Source organism: Catharus ustulatus, chromosome 1, assembly GCF_009819885.2.
Source record: "Catharus ustulatus isolate bCatUst1 chromosome 1, bCatUst1.pri.v2, whole genome shotgun sequence".
NCBI lineage: Eukaryota > Metazoa > Chordata > Aves > Passeriformes > Turdidae > Catharus > Catharus ustulatus.
The window spans coordinates 44292417-44297405 of NC_046221.1; positions in this window are offsets into that span (position 1 = coordinate 44292417).

The window sequence follows — 4989 nt, forward strand, 5'->3', positions numbered from 1 at the left end:
GTTTCTCATGTGGAAAAAGATTTTTTTTTTTTTTAATGGTTGTCTTAGGTCTTAGATCCTGTGTTATTATTATTCAGTATGATTCATATATTAATGCAATACCAAGAATGTCTCCATAAGGCCTAATATTGTGCTTCTGGGATTAAGTAATATTTCTTAATGTGTTTCTTATCGCAGTATTTTTGCAGAGAAGCTGGAATGGGGCCAGTTCATGCAATGTGCCTACACATTAGTAGTTAGCCCAGGTCAGGAGAGCACTTACAAAGCGAATGCCCCAATAATCCCTATTTACCCTGTTGTGGTTTGCATCATGAAGAGGGCACCAGGGGTGGCTTCCTCTCAGATGAAAGGCAGACAGGGTGCACATTGCAATCTCAGCACTCTCCTGCATTATGGATCTGCTTCCGGGCTGTACTGCTTGCTAGCACAGACACAGCTGCAGTATATTTATTGCACCTTAAAATCTCTTGGTGGCATTTGGGAGGTGAGTTCACTGGCTGGATTAATTAACCACCAAGCCTGGTATTTTGACTGGCTAATGGTTAATCAGGGGCTTTATTTTCTGGTTTACACCATCTTGTTTATGATGTTGAGTGCAGCGTCAGTAGTATGGAAGAAAAATCTGGCTCTGTTTCTGAGGTAAAGCATCTTACTGTCTTGCATAAACCTGAAAAATTAATTTGGAGTAAGACAGGGTTATAGCAGAGCTGCCTTTGGAAGTCACTTCTCGGGGTCTGTCTCAATCAGAATCTTTACTCCCAGTGGGAACTTGTGATGTCCCTTAAGACTCACTAGTTCTACTTTGAAAAGAGTGGGAAACCACCACTCCCTGCAGGGGCTGAGTGCTCCCCTTCCCTATCCTTTTCTTCTGCCATTGCTCTCCAGCGCCCAGACCCAAATAACTCTCTCTCTTCCCTAATTACAATGACTGCATGCCTAAATATAACACTTTCTACATCGTGAAAAGAGGGTGACAGCTACCAGTAACTCTCAGAGCATTCAAAGCTTCTCCACCATATAGGTGACCTCTCACCTTGATTGTGCTGGGATGCTATGAGGCTGTGGTGTGGCTGAGCTGACAGAATACTGGCTGCCATCACTAGATGGTCTCTCACCTTTGTGTAGTCTCCACCTCAGTCCAATCAATGGCCCTGCTGTCATCTCCTCTGTGCAAACCACTCCCAAACATCTCCTCTCATTCAGCTTCCCAATGCACACGTGGCACAGCCTGTGGCTCTGGTGTAATTGACCATTTTGGTATGTGTCCCATACACTTACACAATTTTTTGGCATCTTTGTTATGTGTGATGAGCATGCAGGGCTCATATCACAGACTCTGTGTTTCTTGCAAACTATCACAATTTTGATAATTATTTGAAGTACTAGAGTAAAACCCATAATGCTCACTGAAGTATTTGGTAGCTGTTTTCCTGAGCAGGTGCTTGTTCAGTTTTGTTAGTGTTGTTAATGTCTGGCAGTAGAAAAATGTTAAGGAGGTGTCAGAGCTGTGAGGAAAAAGCCAATTCCCAAGTTATGGAGGGGTAACGGCAGAATTTATGGGCTGACTGGGGTGGCAAAGGAGCAATTATAAATTGCTGGCAGCATGCAGGGCATGTTTTCCTTCAGAGCTGACCCTGTACAAGTGTGCTTCAAAGATTTTCACACAACGTGCTAGAACAAAGCTAGCTGGTCTGGGAAGAAACACAGGTCAAAATTCTCATGTAAAACCTTCAACATCATATTTAGTACATTTTCACTCTCTGCCCTTCACAAAATCCTATTTTTACAAAAGTTTATGAGAATTAAAATCGCAGTCAGAGGTACCAGAATCTACATGTTCTGTGGGATTTCAAGTCTGATTCCTGTAATTCCTTCTGAGATATCCCATCAGTTGTCTCATTTAGTTGTCAGTGCCATTTGAAAAGCATGCAGTTGAACTAAATCCAGCAGCATACCGAAGAACAAAACGTGTCAGCCTCACTCCAGTCGCTGCTTCTACCAGCATCTGCCTAAAAAGCTAAGGAAGTGTGGATACCCCCACTATACAGGACACACAAAAACTTACTGACAGAGCTAAACAGAACTTAGCAAGGTGAATCACCCCCTCAAAACTCTTGCACAAATCCCTTTAACAAGGTATTTTCAACATAATTTTTCTCCAACCTGCACTCCTCCCAGCCACAGGGCAATGGTAGCAATGAATTTTGTGTTCAATTTACAACAATGCTGTGAGATCCTCAACATATGCAGCATTAGCTTGAGGTCTTTCACCCTCTGTCATCTTGCCCTTTCTTTCTCTTGTGCAAAGGAATAGTTCTTGTCCAAAGGAATAGTTCAGTCCCAATAAAGGCAAAGACAAGGAGGGGGAGGAAGATGGGTCCATTCACAAGGTCTTTGTCATTTACAGTAAGTTTAGGGCAAGCGTGATTACAGCCAGTGCATTTGTAACCTTTCAACACCTACGCCCTTTTCTGTAAATTCCTGCAGGACTTTTTGGAAGCAGAAGCATTACTGTGCTAGAAGTAAAGGAATTACAAAAGAAAGAAAGAAGGGAATCTAAGCAGTGGGAATAGGAAGCAATAGCTTAACAGAGACTTTTCCATTTAGATACACACCCCTCTCACATAAACCAGAGGCAGCTATTGCCTACCTGACTATTAGTTTGGTTAATCATCTTTTCTTCCAAGAACAGGGTTTGGGTATAGGATCAACAACTTTTAGTTCACATGTCTGTCCAAAACGTGGCAGCTTTTGTTTGTGAGGTAAGCATCAGCATTTTGATAGCACATATATTTGTGTGGGTAAAACAAACTGAATAACCATCATCAGCAGCTGAATCCACAGTTATCATCAGGAGCCTTCATCCCATCATGATGCCCATTCCTGGGCAGCTGTGTTTTCCACAGGATCTCTCTGACTCAGCAGCTAGCACACTGAATAATGAAGCATAGGCAATTACTGAAAATAAGTGTTCTCCAACACATGCATTTCCAGGCTATTTTTCTCCTAGTTTTCGGAGGAAAAAAAAAAAAAGAAAAAAAAAAAAGAAAAAAAAAAAAAAGGGTAGGTGTGCACAGATTTTTGAACTTTTTTTGACAAGTAAATGGACTTTGAAGGAGAAAAAAATACTGTAAAGCTTGGCACATCAAACTCTTTCATGTGTCTATAAACAGGCCTGTATCTAGTCTATAAAACAGGAAACTGTGCAAATCAACTAAGGCAAAGCATCTTCAAAATAGATATACTACCCACAGTCAAACGCAGAGCTATTCCAAGACATGCTGAAGAAAAACCTCTTTCCATCAGTCTGCCTTCTCCACAAAATCAGTTCAGCCAGGACTTGTGAGAGGAGGGGGATGCTTTGGTGGAACAAGAAAGGGCAGTGCCACCCGCTCTCACACGTGTGACTTTCACTAGGGGGCTAACACTATTTGAAATTGTGACAATCTACTTAAATTGTTATTATTTATTGCTCCTGCACTGATTCTAGTTATGGGAAATCATAAGCAGGCCATGTTTGCTGGTGAAGTTTAAGGGAAGCCAAACCATTGAAATGGATGAAGTCACTGAACAGAAGAAACCACCAGGAACCAAAGCTGCCTTGAACTGCTCACCCTGCCGTGGCCAGCAGGCAGTTCTCCATGGATGCAAAGAAATCCTTAGTTTCAGTTCATTCACATAATTGCACTCCATACACTGCTAATCCACATCTTAACTAACTAGCATATAAAAGACATTCCTGCTTTATGTGGAAAAACTACTATGTGGTAATAAGATGTGCTAGTGCTAAAATCCTGCAAGATTAGACCTACCACAAACAATCAGGAACACTTCATTTCATTAACAGGCTTAATCAAAACATTTTAGTCAACTTATTTCTCCAGCATCTTAAATATATTGCTAACTAATTAAGAAAATTCGAAATAATTGCTTGGATTCTGTTTTCCATCCAAATGAAACTTACTGCAAATTATGAACCGATGAACAGGCACCGAATAGAATAGATAGACAACTTTTAGTGTTTCTAAATACACAAAACATAAAATTTCAAAGGCCTCAATCAGAATGTCAGGTTGGCAATGGCTTTAAAACACATGTGTATTTAGAAAAAAAATCAACATATTGCTGCTGCTGGTGGCAGCCACCTCTTCTGATCTTAGTTGCCTACTGCATGGTTCATCTTCACAAAATACATTCCTGGTACCTGAGACCTGTGGGAAGGGTGGAGATGCCAGAGAGCTCCTCAGGCAGGAGATGCCAGGAGCCGCTTGGGACAATGGCAGGGAGGGAGGGGCTGGTCACACACACTCACTGGGACTGGCTGGCTCACACCCTTGAGCAGGATGTGATTACTCACCTGGGTGTGGAAAAGGGCACATAAACAGCTCATCAACAAGAGGCCCCCTTTGATATGATGCTTCTGAGGGGGATGCAAAGCACGACCAAAAGGAGTTTAAAAGTGGTGCAGTTGTGTGAAAATAGGTTAATTTGATTCCCAACAAACAGAGATGGGGAAAAAATCTGTGAGGGAGGGATGAGCAGGAAAACATGGCCTAGAGTACAAAAACAAGGCAGAAATTGATTATCTGAATGAAGTTTTCCCGACTCCTGATCTAATCGGCAATTAAAGCATCGATTCAAATCAATGTAGCCTGGTGCTATCTTACCCTCTAAAGTTTCATATCTTTTATTTGCACATAATTAATAAAATTCCTATGACATGTCCTGGATTTTAGAGTACATGAGAAGACAGTGGATGGAAAGCAATGAAAAGGCTGCTGCTTTTCCTTTTGGGTGCAAATATTATCAACAGAACTCAGGCATTCGCTCCAGTAATGGGAAATGGCATCAGAAAAATGTCTCCCTGCTTATTCAGATCTTTAGCTGGGGGAGACTCAGGAGCAGCATTAACATTTGCTAGACTGCAAACCATATCATGCAGATCTCCTGTACCAAAGTGTGAAATCCCAAATAGGTACAAGCTTGTTA